We start from the raw sequence: 16,394 nt of genomic DNA, 5'->3' as shown, positions 1-16,394 counted from the left end.
TACATACACACACAGTTTATGAAAGCTCCGACTCAGCCCAGCGACTCCAGAGACTGGGAAAGCCAGGTCTGGTCAGTGGACCCTTCCATCCCCTATCTCTCACAAGCAATTTTCAAATCTTCCACTTTTAAAACAAAACGGTAAATGCACCGAGTTGTATATTTTATTTAAATAAAAAAATTCCAGCAGATGCTGCCTTCTTCTAGGGGCAAGGGATGGGGGGTGCAGCATGGATTCTGAAGCCTCAGGAGCCTGGCCATGGAGGACAGTGGGACACTGTCCCTAGAGCAAGGGGTGCTTGTATGCCCAAGGCTGTGTCCCCAAGAGCAGGGGGCGGGGAGCAGAGCTGTGAGAGAGTGTGAGGTCTGGCTATGGACAGAAGTGTGCACTGTTGGTGGGCTGGTGAGAGTCACCAAGGAGGAGGTTGAGAGAGAAAGTGTGTGTCCTTTGCTAGTGTAGGTGTGAGACCCTGACTGAGGTCCTTCCCACCCCAGCTGTGGGGGCTGCTGAGTCCCTGGGACTCCTTGGTGCTCCCTGGAGAAGGATAGTCAGTGTGCACATGAACTCCAGTGAGATCCTGAAGAGGGAGATGCCATCTCAGCCTGATCAGAAGGGTCACAAAAGGTTACCAGGCTGGGAGGAGGGTGTCATGGCTAGGGCAGAAGGTTGCATGTTAGAGGAGCCAAAGATGTAACACAGCTGCTGGGCTCTTGTGAAAGTTGGGGAACCAGAGTGGCCTCACTGTAAGGAGGTGTGACATGGCACTCCCTACTGTGGGCACCGGAGGGGTCACCTGACTCCAGACCCTCTGAGAAGACCCTCAGGGCTGCTTCCTCCACCCCTTGCTGAAGAGGGTCCCGAGGGCCCTCAGAGTTGTACCTTGCGGCGTAGGAGAGAAGCAGCGATCTGAGTCTGGAAAGCAAATTCCCCGGGGCCGCGTGGTGGCGGCGGAGGATTGCCCTGTTGCCGGCGCTCCAGAGGGGAAAGTCCTCACAAAAGGGCAGGGAATCCGTCCCCATCCCCATCGGTGATTGCCTAGTAGATGCTGTTGCCTTGGTAACTGGCCTGGGAGTCCCGTTGCTAAGGAGGCAGCTGCAGCAAGCCCTGCGTCCCCATGACAACTGCCCCCTGCAGCCCAGGAGGCCATGGGTCCTCAGGGACCCACCAGGAGGGCAGGGCAAAATGCAGGCCTGGCATCTGGGGCTATGGGGAGGCCTTTACTGACAGCCAGCCACTGAGGGGTGGGAGGGATTAGCTACAGGCCCAGCCAACTTGCAAGGGGTAGAGCCAGGATACTTGCCTCCACTCAGCCCCTCACTGGATCCACCACAGGCTTGCACTGGACCTTGCTCCTCCACTGAGGGCTGGAGCAATACCAATCACTATCTTCTCTGTTCCCTGACTACACTTAGTAAGCACCTACTGTGTGCTGGGCACTTGGTGCTTTCCTGTTCTCTCATTCCACCCTCAAAAAAACCCTAAGGGAGGGCCTCAATACAGAGAGCCCAGGGGCTCAAAGAGGGAACCTGCCTAGATGAGTTGGCTAGAATGCGAAGGAGCCAGGGCGCACACCTGGGGTCTGGAGACTCAAACCTGATCACTCCCACTGGTGGCATGTACCAAGGGCTGAGTGCCAGGAGCAGTCTGTCCATGCAGGCAAGAAGGGGTGCACAGTCTGTAGAAAATTTTTAAAACAGAATATAAATGACTAAATGTGGTTTGCTTTCTCTTACCTTTCACCATCTCCAGCTAGCAGCAATTCTGAACAGTCAGTAATGATACACTTCTCCCCACCAGGGCAGTCAGCTGGCCCCGCCTTGAAATGCCACTGAACCCCCTGCTTGGATTCCAGCGGACACCTGCCGTGCTTACAGCTGCCAGTTGCCCAAAGTCACTCTCTGTCCTAGTGGGGTTAAACCAGACTAGGATTTTTTTCAAAAAACATTTTAAAAATTGAATAAAATCCCTCTTTGACCCCGAGTCTCTTCCCAACTGCCGCTCCTCATCTTGTCAGCCAAACTTCTTGAGAGTTGTCTGGACGCCCCACCCTCATTTCCCTTCCTCTGAGTCACATCCTCCTCCACAGCAATCTGGCCCCCGCCTCTTCTGCACAGAACATGGTCGACGAGGTCCTCCCCAGCCCCTTGGTAAATCTAAGGCAGATCTCCGCTAGTCTTGTCCTGCTGCCTAGCCCACCCCAGCTTTTAAGACCTGCTTTTCTCTCACTGCTCTTTCTGTTCAGCCTCAGAAGAAAGAGCTCTTTCTCCCACGGGTCAGTGCTTCTGGGCCCCTGGCCATGACCCCACCATCTTCTCTCTGCGCACTTGCTTCCTGGAAGCCTCACCTGTACTCATGGCTTCCCCCTCAATTCAGGCCCCCACATGGCTCCTCATTCTTTTCTGGTCAACCATGGTCCTTTCATTCTTTCTTGAGTTTGCAGTTTTCAGTGCATCCAGAGTGAGTCTTCTCCAATCCCGGCCCTCCCCCTGAGGTGACATTTTCAATTTTCTCTCGAGGGTGGAATATTTCATACACACAGAAGAAGATATAACTATAACAAACACTTAATATTAAAAATGTGATAAGTAGCCATACACCAATCACTTGGTTTAAAAAAATAGAACATAAGGCATACCTTTGGAAGCATCTGTTGGTCGCCAACTGTATCCCTGTCTTGCTCTACAGGATAAGCCACTCAGATGAACTTTAATCATCCTATTGCTATTCATGATACTTCTTTTTTTATTGCAGAAATAAAATGTCTCTAAACAGTGTGCTCAGTTGTGTACCAAGATGGAAGGGTGGGGATTGGAAGTAGTTGTCTTTGTGGGGAGGAGGGTTTCATCAGTAATATTGTTCAGAATCGCTGATGCATGAGGATAAGCAGCAGCAGATTGAATCTGTTTTTATTATTGTTTAAAACTTCTTTACAAATAACTCACCTTTTCATTGCCAGCACCAGGGGTGGACCATACTGCTTCCACTTACATACACCACTGAATGTATCTGTAAAATTTTGAACTTTATATAAGTGGCATCCTGCTGTATGTATCCTTCAGTAATTCGCTTTTTTTTTCCATTCAGTATTGTAATTTTGAGATCTTGTTGATGCACGGAGCATAGTTCACTCATCCTCACTGTTCTATAGCATGTGGTTTGTCACCATAGACATATGTGTCTGAGTATGTCACCATAGACATACTGTCATATCTGAGTATGTCACCATAGACATATGTGTTCTTCTGGAGACAGACATTTCAATCATTTCCAGTTCTCTCTATTACAAACACTGCTGCTACAGATGTTCTTATTTGTGGTTCCTGATACAGATATGTTGAAACATCTCCAGGCTCTGCATCTAGAAGAGGAAGAACTGAGTCATAGGGTGACTTAACATTCACTTTACAAGATAATGCCAAGTTGTTTCAACTGCTTCTAACAATTTACACTCCCACCTGCAGGGTATGAGTTACTCTTAATCTACATTCTTGCTAATGATTACAATCATCAGACTTTCTTATTTTTCCCAATCTAGTGACATCTGATCGTGTTTTAGTGTGCAAATCCCTAATTACCAGGAAGGTTGGCATTTTTTTGAATATTCATTTGCCATTTATGTTTCCTCTTCTGAGCAATATTTTTTCATGTATTTTGCCTGATTTCCTATTGTTGTCTTTTTGTTGATTCATAACAGTTTTACATACATACATCTATTTGTTCATTGTATGTGTTATAAATATCTTCTTCCAGTGTATGGCTTATATTTCTTTCTTTCTTTTCTCAGTGTTCTTTGGTGAACAGAAGTTTTACAGTTTAATGAGATCAATATTAGCAATATTTTTTTAAAAAGTCTAGTACTTCCTTAGTGCCTTTTTTGCTGGTTTAAGAAACCTATCTTACTCTGTTGTTATAAATATATTCTTCTGTGTTATTTTTAAACTGTGACGTGTTGCTTTTCACATTTACTTAACCTAACTGACCCAGACTTTGGGTATGATGTCAGGACACAGTTTGATTTCATTTTTGTTTTATACTGACAACCAATTGTTCCTACTAATTTACAGTGTCACTTATATGTCACATCTGGGTTTATGTCAAAGCTCTCTATTCAGTAACATTAGCTTGTCTATCCTTGTTCCAACCATCTTAGTTACTGTAGCTTTATAAAGTGTGTAGATCTTCGTAGAGCCTGTCCTCTCACCTCCTTCTTAAACAATGTCTTGGCTACTCTAGTCTCTGTGCTGTCATATACTTTGTACAATCAGTTTGTTAAGATGCATGAAGAACTCAGTGGACTTCTGCTTTGAAATTACATGAACATTATTATTAAAATTTGTATTTCTATGGATGAATGAGACCCACATTTGGGTCTTCTTTACCATTTCTTTTGTATTAGGGCAATTAGCACTAGTGGCCCCAACAGAAAAAGCCCAACAGTTCAATGGTTTAACACAGTGAAGATTTATTCCAGCTCAGGTTAAGTCCCCGGCAGGCCAGGCAGCACTCTCCTTACTGATAGGAGCTGGAACCCGTGGTCTCCAAGGTCACGTGGAGGGAGAAGAGAGAACTGGAAGAGACCACAGACTCGGAACGACTCTTCTCCGGCAGTCTCTGGAGTGACACACCTCACCTCTCATCCTTGCTCATGACTTGGCCCCAAAGTAACTGCAAAGGAGGCTGCTCAGTGTGGGTGGGCATGTGGAGTATTTACTGGGCATTAACTGTCTCTGCCAAATCTTTCACATGGCTTTCCAGTTTTCTTCATGAAGGTTTGTGCATTTTGCTAGTTTTCTTCCTAGTACCTTTCATTTTTGTTGCTATTGCTAATCGTATCTATTTTCTTTATCAAGGTATAATTTATAGATAACAAAATTCACCAATTTTCAGTGTACAGTTCACTGAGTTTTGACACATTTATCCAGTCCTAGAACCACCTCCATAATGAGGATAATCAACATTTCCCTCACTCCTCCAGATTCTCCTCCATCCCTCTGCAGTCAGTCTCCTGCTCCTGGCTCCTGGCAATCTGCTTTCTATCACTAAAGTTTTGCCTTTTTGGCAAAATGTAGGTAGAATTTCATATAAACGGAATCGTGAAGTGTGTCATCCATTGTGTCTAATTTCTTTCATTTAATCAAAAGCCTTTAAGGCCTGTCCATTTTGTTTTGTGTTCTGTGGAGCAAGTGTCCCCGGCTGAATATGCCAGATTTGTTATTCCTTCACCCACTGGTGAACAATTGGGCTGTTTCCAGTTGGGCTACTAAGAATAAAGCTCCTATGAACATCCACGATCAAGTCTTCTGGTGAGCCTGGATTTTCATTTTTCCTGAGTGGCACTGTTGAGTCATTTGGTAAGTATAGATTTAACTTGATCAGACACCACTAGATTATTTTCTGAGGTTGGAATACTGCTTTGTATTCCCACCAGCAACTGAATCAGAGTTCCAGGTACCACAGATCTTTGCAGTATTTGATCATGTCTTTTATTTTGATCATCTACCATTCAAGACAGTGTGTTATATTAACTCCTGGTTTAAATTTCCTTTGCCATAATGACTAAAGATGCTGAGCATCTTTTTGAGTGTTTATTTGCTATCTATATGGGTTCTTTGATAAAGTGTTCAAATCTTTACTCATTTGTTTTTACTGGGTCATTTGTTTCTGATTATTAAGTTATAAATAATATATTTAGGAGACAAGTCCTTTATAAGATGTGTATTTTGCAAATATTTTCTCTCAGTTTATGGTTTACCTTTTCATTTCCTCAACCACGTCTTTCAAAGAGTAAATATTTTTAACTTTAAGGATGTTCAACTCATCAAATTTTTCTTTTATAATTTGTGCCTTTTGACAAGGGCATTAAAGTGGTACACTGAAAAATGGACAAAGTAACAGAGGGACAAAAATGAAGACATATAGAAAACAAATAACAAAACTGCAAGTGTAAATTCTACCTTATCAGTAATTAACATAAAATGTAAATAGATTAAGTACTTGAAAGGCAGAAATTGGCAGGATGGATTTTAAAAAACAATGTAATTTTGAGATATATATCTCGTAAAATTATATTACATAGCTTTAATATATAAATATACAATTTATATATTACTAATAGCCATTAATATAATATTAATAATATAGAATACTATTTGTTTATATTATGGTATTTAACATATATATTTTGGGCTTCCTAGGTGGTGCTAGTGGTAAAAAACCTGCCTGTCAATTCAGGAGATGTAAGAGACGTGGGTTCCATCCCTGGGTCAGGAAGATCCCTTGGAGGTGGACATGGCAACCCTCTCCAGGATTCTTGCCTGGAGAATCCCACGGACAGAGAAGCCTGGTGGGCTACAGTCCATGGGGTCTCAAAGAGTTGTACATGACTGAGGTGTAGAACACAGGCATGCATTACATATTTTATGGGCTTCTTTTTGAGACAAAATTGTTGCTAAAGATGAAGTCTACTTTAAAATGAAAAAAGGATCAAAAAATGATAAAAGGATCAATCTGTCAAGAATAATTAACAATTTAAACCTATATACACCTAACAGCAGAACCCCAAAATTCATGAAGCAAACTTGACATAATGGAAGGAAGGAATAGATAGTGCAACAGTAATAGTTGTAGACTTCAATACCCATTTTCAATAATGGATAGATGAACAGGATAGAAGATCAGCAAGGAAGTGGAAAATTTGAGCAATATAAACAGGGCATCTAGAACCCTCTACTTAACAATAGCAAAATTCATATTCTTTTCAAGTGCACATGAAATATTCTCCAAGATAGACTATGTGTTAAGTCACAAAACAAGTCTCAAGAAATTTAAAAGGATTGTAATCATATGACATGTGTTCTCTGACCATCATACAATGGTTTTAGAAATCAATAACAGAAGGAATTTTGGAAAATTTGCAAATATATGGAAATTAATGCATTTTTACAGAACCAGTGGACCAAAGAAGCAAGCACAAGAAAACATTAGAAAGTAAATTAAGATGAACAGAAAAATGCAACATACCAAAACTTATGGGGTATAGCAAAAGCAGTACTCTGAGAGAAATTTATGGAGCTTACTGCTATCTAAAGATCTTAGATCAATAACATAAGAAATTAAGGAAAAAAAGAGCAAACTAAACAAAGCAAGTGGAAGGAAGGAAGTCATAAAAATTAAAGAAGAAATAAATGCAATTGAGAATAGCGAGGCAATGCAGAAAATTAGCAAAATCAAAAGTTGATTCTTTGACAAGATGAACAAAACTAACAAATTTTAACAATTTGATCACTGACCCTGTTGGAGACAGTAAGGCAATTGAGAATATTTTTCAAAAATGATGTCATAGAAATGTGAACTCTCTTTGCAAAATGCACATTCTTTTGTATAAACGGATGGACACGGTATCACAGTGCTGTCAGAACTCTTACCTAGAGAACATTTTTTCCCCTGGTAATTATGACTCTGGGATAGAACTGCTGTTACTGAACCAAAACCTGGATCCCCTTGCTCACAGGGCACAGTAAGGCCAATCTACAGACACCAGGTTGTGGTGAAGGAAAGTGTAGCATTTATTATAAAATGCCTTACAGGGAGCCCAGGACATTAGTGCTCAAAAAGCCCAAACTCCCTGATGGCTTTGAGCAAAGCATTTGGTGTCCCAGGGTATGTGATCAGCTCATGTACAGTTCTCTGCCTGGTTGGTGGTAACATAACAGGGCAGTGTCACGGGGGTTAACATCATCAGCCTTCAGTGCCAGGAGGTACACGTGGAGTATTTGGTCATCAAGTAGTTAATTTCTTCCATTTGGTGGGGGTCTTGACATCTGTGAAACAACTGAGGAATTGTATATCAGACACTGTCATCAGGCACTTCAGAGAGGAGTTAAAGCAGAAGCTATGGGAGGCAGAGGTGTCTGCCCTGGGAAGGGCCCCATAGCATCCTGCTCAGTTACACTGCCATTTTGAAACTTCCCAAATTAACAAATTACTTCCCAAAGTAACAAATTATTGATTTATGTGAACAAACTGGAAATTGAAGTTTCTTTGATCTGACAAGCCATAACAAATCTGAATAAGTGTTTCAGGGAAAGTTTTCATATGCAAATGTTGCAGTGTTACCTCATTTGGGGGGCATCAAATTAACTGTTAATTCTTTTTTTTTTTTTTTTGGTTGCACCAAGGCATGTGGGATCCTAATTCCCCAATCAGGGATCGAACTCGAACCCCTTGCATTGGAAGCTCAAAGTCCTAACCACTGGACAATCAGGGAAGTCCCAACTCTGTTAATTCTTTATCAAATAAAGTAAACCTGCTGCGTGAAAGTTTAAAGAGAGAGAGAGATTTACTGCCAAGAAAGAAAGGAGAAAGAGAGAGACAGACGCGGAGACAGATAAGATTCAAAATATTGGGTTGTCCAAACAGTTCATTTAGATTTTTCCATTACATCTTATGGAAAAACCCAAATGAACTTTCTGGCCAATCCAATACTAACAGGAATGAAAGATGGGATAATACCAGCAACTTTTAAGAAATGAAAAGGGACGTAAGGGAACCCTATGAACAATAGTATGCCAAAAAATCAGATAACCTAGGTAAAATGGACAAATTCTTAAAAACACACAAACTACCAAAACTGAATGAAGAAGAAATAGGGAATCTGAATAGACCTATAGTAAGTGGAGAGATTCAAATAGGAATAAAACTTCTCATAACGAAAAGCCCAGGATCAGATGGCCTCACTCGTGAATTCCACCAAATGTTTAGAACCATGGACACCAATCCTTCACAAACTCCCAAAAAGTAGAGAGGAGGGAACACTTTCCTTACTCTATGAAGCCAGTATTACACAGATACCAAAACCAGGTAAAAAAAAAAAATACAAAAGAAGAAAACTACAGACTGATATCCCTTATGAATATTGACACAAAAATATTCAACAAATTCTGAGGGGAGATGAGAAATTTTACCTATTTTTTAAAAATACAGTGGTGCCAGTCAGACTTCCTTGGTCTCCTTTTCTGACAGGTGGGTTTCCCCTGGGCTACCCTCTCATGAGCTTTGGCTTCCAGCTCCCAGAGCTCCTCTCCTTGTTTCCACATTCCTGTTTATTTGGCTTTTCCTTAGGGAAGCACTAGCTTCTCTTTCTGTTTGATGCTTGTGTTCAAGTTTCGGGTCCTCTGTTAGGGAAATCCCTTACTTTCTTTTGAACAAATAATTTACAAGTTTCTCTGTTGTTATTTGGGCTTCCCAGATGGCGCTAGTGGTAAAGAACCCGACTGCCAATGCAGGAGACTTAAGAGATGTGGGTTCGATCCCTGGGTTGGGAAGATGCCCTGGAGAAGGGAATGGTAACCCACTCCAGTATTCTTGCCTGGAGAACCCCATGGACAGAGGAGCCTGGTGGGCTATAGTCCATGGGGTCGCAAAGGGTTGGACACTACTGAAGCAGCTTAGCACTGTTGTTGTTTAGCCAGTATCTGAATCTTCCCTGCTTTTCAGATCTAGTATGAGCAGTGCTGGAAGAAACACCATTTCCTTTCTCCAGTGAATCCCCCACCATTCTCACCATCCTCAGTGGTACTTCCTCTGTGTCTGGGAGATGCTGTAGTCAGGGTTGGAAGCTCCTTCCTGGCCTTGCCAGACCACATGGTCAGGTCTGTTAGCACTATTTCATACTGGATGGTAGTTTCTGTCTGTTCCATGTCTGTGTCCTCCTCCAGACTGTGAACACATCAACAGAGATGGTCGTATTTATTCCACATCCTCAGTGCCCGACATATAGTTGGTCCTTGTAATAGGGACAGAGTAGGAACCAAATAGCTCAGAAATCCCATTAGGATTGTGGATAGGGAGGGAATTTTAGGGGGGATTTGGGAGACCCCTGCAAGTTAATGTTCACTCAAGAAAACAGGTTTGCTTGACCACAGAACCAAGCAGGCCTGCTTAGCAGCAACGCCATATCACAGAAGCATGAGACATGCCCCAACTCAATAAAACAATGGTGGCTGAGACCCACATCCTGCCCAGAGAGCTCAGTAAGTTAATGACCCCTAGGACATGCTCTCTGCACACATAAAAAGCAATAATTTATGGGAGAGGGACATTTCAAAGTGAAAGACCCTCACTGTACTAAGACCTGAAATAATTTTCCCGCAGTGCCACGACAGTTCTTGCTTGACTATTTAGGAACAAGAAAACTCCCCTGCCTGACCTGGAGAAGGAGATGATAATGGAAGCAAGGCATCTACTCAAGAATAAGGAAGAAGATGGTCTTTTCCATCTCTCCACTTCTTCTTTGATTACAAAACTGTAGCGCATAATGCTTGCCTGCCCACTTGTAAGCCTCGCAAGGATCCTGTTCTAATAAATCACTTGTTATCTATCACTTTGACTCTCACTGAATTTTTTCTGTGCTGAGAGAGACATAAAGGATTGGAGCTCTTCAGTTCAGTTCAGTTCAGTTCAGTTCAGTCACTCAGTCGTGTCCGACTCTTTGCGACCCCATGAATCGCAGCACGCCAGGCCTCCAAATCCACCTAGAGGTTTCACTAGGGAACACTCATGAAACCATGAACGATTCCCAGCTTTTCCAGGGAGGAAGACTTTTCTGACTGGCCTATAATATTCCTTTTCTCATACTTCCTACCCACACTGAGATCTCTTTGGTTTCAGTTCCAGCTTCCCTCCTGTGTGTTGGTCTGGAATGTTCATCAGCTGGTTTTCTTGAGCATGATCCATCATTTTGTCTTCAAGAATAGATGCCAGCTCTTTGGGTCCTCTTACAGGAAGCTGCCCAGAATTCTCTGTAAGACCTGGGATTTGAGTTTATGGAAAAAACTCACCTTACTCTTAACTCACTAGGATTGACCCCACCAAGCCTAGCTCAACCAGGCCAGTGTTACCCTTGCAGTGTTCAGGGGTTTGGGGAAGCAGAGTGCTCGCTCTGTGTGGTCTCCATATCCTGGGGGTCCCAGCACTTCATCTAGTGACAGGAGGCCCACACGGTCCTAGAAGTCCCAGTGCTGTGCAGGATGGTGGGATCCTCAAGGCATCCCACGGCCATGTGGAGGTTAGATTCCCAGCTCTGCACTGGCCTCCTCCTCCCTCCAGAGAGAAAGCCTCATGAATTCCTAAACTCAGCTCAGCCTTACCTCTGCTGCAAAACCTTTTTGCATATATCCTCTCAAGAATAATTAGGATTTTGTCAAATTACCCCAGCACTGGCCCACAGTGACTGCAAGTCCATCTTCCTCACCAGGGAAGTTCATCAAGTGAACACCTCTAATGTGCTAGGCGATGGAAGGGAGAATACAAACACAAGCCTAACTGTTTTCCTGAAGGAGTTCACAGTGTATTGGAAGAGACAGAGACCAGGAACAAGAACCATCAGAGGACTGAATGGTTAGGCTGGGTGTTTAAAAATAAATGGAAATTTACGAGGCAGAGAAAGCCAGCATTGAGGGTAGTTAGGGGTTAGGGAGACAATTTGAGGCAAAGGGGACAGTACAGAGGTCAGACATCAAGGTTTATTCTGTAAGTGCAAGTTGCTCTGTATTGCTAGGGCCAAACTTGGGTCAAAGGGCAGACTAAGTGGCAAACAAAAGCCAAGAGGCAGCAGGGCCACACCGGATTCTATTTTGCAGGGCAGGTGACAGGGGAGACATTGCATGATGTTGAGCAGGGGAGGGAGGCCAGATGTTAGAAAAATAAAATCCTTGTGTGGAGGCTGGACTGCCAGTGAGGCTGAGGTGGAGGAGGGGAATGAGTCAATGAGGAGTTTGCACAATGGATGACAGAGAAGTCAGTTTGGGGACTTTATGATAGTTGTAGGGGTTGCTGAGCCACATGCTATTATGTTGAGGAAAGAGTTTAGAATGGCTCTCAGAATTCTCCTTGGGGAGACCACCTCCACAAAAGATAGGGACAGTAATGAGAGGCAGGCACCTGTGTGCACCATAACGGGTGATGGGGCTTAGCTCCAGGCCACTGAGGTGGAGTGTGTGGAAATGTAGAATGGTGGAAACCCAGATACCTCCTGAGGTCAGTCTGCCTCTTCAAACCTGGATAATCCTGGCTGAGATTCTCATTTCTTAACCTGGGAAAGGTCTCGTGCCTTCTCCTGTGTCCCCTGATTTCCACGAACTCTCAGGTTTTAAAGTCTCTTGGTCACTTCTGGCTCATGCCAATCCCATTTTTGGTCACCCTCACTCACCATGCCACACTCATGGTCTCTCACCGTGGTGACCCAGATGCCCCTTTCTTGGCAGGGGGAAAGTCAATAATTTGTGCAAGGCCTTGTGTACATGGAAGATGTTATGTAAGACTTGGGGAGTTGATGGGGGTTCAGGTCACAGAGGTGCAATGAGCACACAACACTGAATTCCCTCTCAGATCTCATTTCTAAACCTTCTTTGGAGTGCCTCAAGGGAAGCCCCTTTCCACTGCAAGCATCCTCCCACCGGCCCTCATCCTCTCATCTTCTTGTTGATATACCTGCTGCTTCCGCTCTCCCAATTATTTCAGGAAATTCTAAATTCTTCTCACTACAGCACAGCAAGAGCTCCCATCTTGAGCTTAGTCGAGGCTCATGTTTTCATTTCTCTAATGCACAGTCAAGTAAGAGAGTGTCTTGAGATGAACATCGTCCACTGTTCTTGGAGGGTAATTGTAGTCATCAATATCATTTTTCAACATTACACACTTTTACAAGATTATGAAAAATGTAAAGTACTATTTCCTTGAATTATTCTCTCTCACCTCTCCCCCTTCCCACCCTCACCTGTGGAGACCCAAGGTGAAGAGTCAGGCACCAACTGTCTGAGATCCTTTGTATGGGGGTAGGGCTGGCCCGGCTTGTCAACCCCCTGCCCATGTCCTCTCCCCATCAATTTGATGGCTGAGGCTTCCCTGTGGCTCAGATGGTAAACAATCCACCTGCAATGCAGGAGACCCAGGTTTTATCTGTGGTTCAGAAAGATCCCTTGAAGGAGGCATGGCAAGCCACTCCAGTATTCTTGCCTGGAGAATCCCACGGACAGAGGAGCCTGGCAGGCTACAGTTCATGGGATCGCAAAGACTTGGACATGACTGAGCGACTAACACTTTCACTTTCAGCACTGTTACCATCTTTCCTGATGGCACCACACCCCTGACCAGAAGGTGGCTAAATTCAGGAGGAGCTGATGGACTGGGCAAGGAGGGCATTTCTTCTTCATATAGAGTGTTATCCAGTGTTTGTCTTAGAACCAGTTAGAGGATATCCTTTTCCTAGTTCCCAGCACCCAGTCCATCATTGTGGCATCAGCTTCATTTCTTATGACTGTGCCAGGCAGACAGGTCTTTGTTACCATTTAAGTTCACCGCCGGATACCAAAGGGCCAGTAACAGTAACACTAGGGACCGACAAGGATCGCTGTAAGGGAATGGGAGGGGGTGCATCGCGGGAAGCCTTCTCACACACTCCAGGACTTGAGTCCTGGATCCTGTCTGTCCATCCATCTGGGAGACAAGCATCTGCTATGTTAGAATCTGCCTCTGGCATTAGGCCTTCAGAGAAGAGTGAGAAATTCTGTCCCGAGTCCAGTCAAGTGGGAAAAGACTGAAGATAGGTAAATCACTATGAAATGTGCCAAGAGCTCCATCTAGGGATGCAGAGGAGGGCCCGGTCGGCTTCTCTGGCTGTTCAAACAAGGCGGTAGTGGTGTTCCGTGTGAAAATACTGAGAAGCGTGTCCCAGGCTGCCTTCCTCTCAGCCAGATGCTGGGTGCACATGGCAACAGCACCTGGACAGGGGGCTGCGGCAGACGGGCACAGGCTCTGGCACTGGGAGCTCTGACTCCACGGCTAACGGGAGTGATGGGATCTAGGTTTCCTACCGATCACTTGGCTGCAGAGCAGATGAAGTCCTGGGGCCAAGGGGCAGTGAGCAGGGATGCTGGGCTCCATACCCAGCCCTCGCTCTCCTCCACATCCAGGCAGGGCAGGGCCTGTGGCTGCTGTACTCACCTGAGCCCAGACGCTCACACTGTGAGAAAACTTACAGAGTGCTACAGACTGAATGTGTGTCTCCCCAAATTCACATGCTGAAATCCTAATCCCAACACGTGAAAGTGATAAGGCTGTGAGGATGGGAGCCCAGGATGGGATTAGTGCCCTTATATTAATAAAAGAGACCCCGGAGAGCTCGCTCACCCTTCTGCCAGGTGAGACACAGTGAGAAGACGCGAACCAGGAGGCGGGTCCTCACCAGACACCACGTCTGCCCATTCCTTGATCTTCCAGACCTCCAGAACTGTGAGAAAATAAATGTTTGCTGTGTAAGGCCCCCAAGCCTATGGTATTTTTGTCACAGCAGCCCAAGCTAAGACGCAGTGAACATAGTCAGCATGTGAGGCAGCCCAGGACAGGCAGGGCTCCTTGCAGACACCTGCTCTAGGGCTCTACCATCACACACTGGTGAGAGGTGTGGGTGGGGTCAGGAAGGCCCAGGCTGAGTGCGGGTCCAGTCTGTGCACCAACACAGACCAAGCTGCTTCCCCAGACGTTGCCACATCAGGGACTTAGCCTACACACACCATTTAGGAATGGGTGTGCTTTCCTGCTGGGGTCACCTGTCTCTTTCTGACAGGTGTGGCCTTCAATCCCTCAGACTCTCAGTCCCTGCAGGGGAATAACGGGGTGGGAACAGGGTTCATCTCTGGGGTTGGGGGACACCTGGATCACCACCTAGCTTCCCCTGCCACGCCACCCTGCGTGCCTCTTAGCGCTCCTGCCTTTACGGTGACGAGGGCAATGGTGAAGTCCACTTGAGGCTGTGAAATGGGATTCCCCACCCCCGCAAGTTCTGTTTCCCTAAGGAAAAAGGAAAATAACTCTTTCTCCAGACCACAGTTTGATTGAATTAAAAAAAGTGTATTGGATTTCCAATACTAAATAAAAACATGAAACTGTTTTTCAAAAAGCCATAGAGTTTACAGCATCAACTACAGAAAAGGCCAAACAAGTGTGTACAGAAACTAGTTCCCAGCAGCCCTCCAGGCCCCCCTCCAGCAGGCGACAAGGCAACAGACACGTTTGTTCCAAATCTTCCTGAAGGAAGCTGCTGGCCAGCAGCTCAACTAGGACATGACAAGACACACAATGGTTTAATTTCAAAAATCACAGGAAAATGTAAGAAAATGTATTAAATTGTGAAAAGGTGCAATACAGAATAGCTTTCCTATTTCTTACTTTTAAAAAATCCCCCAACTTTGAACAGTTATTTATTTAAAAATAGGTCCCTCCCCCCGCCCCAGTTCTGTGGCAGTATGCAGGTACCAAGGCCCTGAGGTAACAGAAGTATCAGGGTTCATGGGAGGGAACGCCCCGAATACCGAGCATGTCTCTTTGGGCAAAAGGTAAGACAGTTTCTGGGGAATCTAGCGCTCCTGGTGTCCAGAGTGCTCTTTTCAGGATCAGCTGAAGTGCACTGGGTTTCCAGAATCCTGCCTGGCACTATCCTCCATGACCAGCTAGCAGGGCAGGAGGTCCAGCACTGCTCTTTTCATTGCCTCCAATTAAGAAACAGAGAGTTTATCTCCTGGAAGAGCCAATGTGCGATGAGACCTAAAGGCGGGAAATAACCAATGTAGAAAGGCAAGTGGGGCTCCTGCCTGCCGCAGGCTGAGCGCCCCCTGGTGGTCTCAGCCACTGAGATGCTAGTTCTTGGCTACCAAACCACAGCTCCATCTGCCTTACACACTCTCTTCTAGGATTTGCTGGGGAGTCAGGGAAGATGCCTGAGGGTCAGTCCTGTATTTTTTCTTAATATACTCTTAATATATATAAAAAAAAAAATCAGCTTCTTTCCTTTAAAGAAGAAGCACACGAGAACCACCTGTAAAAGCCAAAGGCTTCTTGTATGGCTGGCCTCTCGGAGCCCCTCAGAGACCTCCTGCTGCCCTGTTCCAATCAGGGGCTTAGCTGAGCTGCTGGGAGGGTGAGGGGGGGCACTCTCCTGGTCCCCTGCTATTTATGGGACAGCGTTCAGAAAGAACTGGGAGCCCCACTGGTGCTGCAGCCCCTGCCTGCTTCATTCTTGCTAACGCCTTCTCCACAGGGGCTCCGAGACGTAGAAATGAGGGCTGGACTGACCGAGGACAGGAACTAGGAAGAAGCAAGGAGTCTTGTGTGGGAACAAAGTTCCCACCTTAACATCTAACTTCCCCAAAGTCAGAGGGTTAACAGCAGGACAGGGGGGTCCATCCTCTTCTCTGATTTCCCAGGAATGTGCCAGGCTTGTGCCCTGTCCTGCATCACTCCTGTAATGTGATGTCTGACTCTTCAGCGTGGATGTTATTATCAGGATATTACCAAGACACCAGGGCAGCTAAATCCTTGAACCCACCTATTGCACAGAA

This window comes from Giraffa tippelskirchi, chromosome 7, assembly GCF_054371585.1.
Source record: "Giraffa tippelskirchi isolate mGirTip1 chromosome 7, T2T-mGirTip1v1.2.pri, whole genome shotgun sequence".
Lineage (NCBI taxonomy): Eukaryota > Metazoa > Chordata > Mammalia > Artiodactyla > Giraffidae > Giraffa > Giraffa tippelskirchi.
This window is presented reverse-complemented; position numbering follows the sequence as displayed.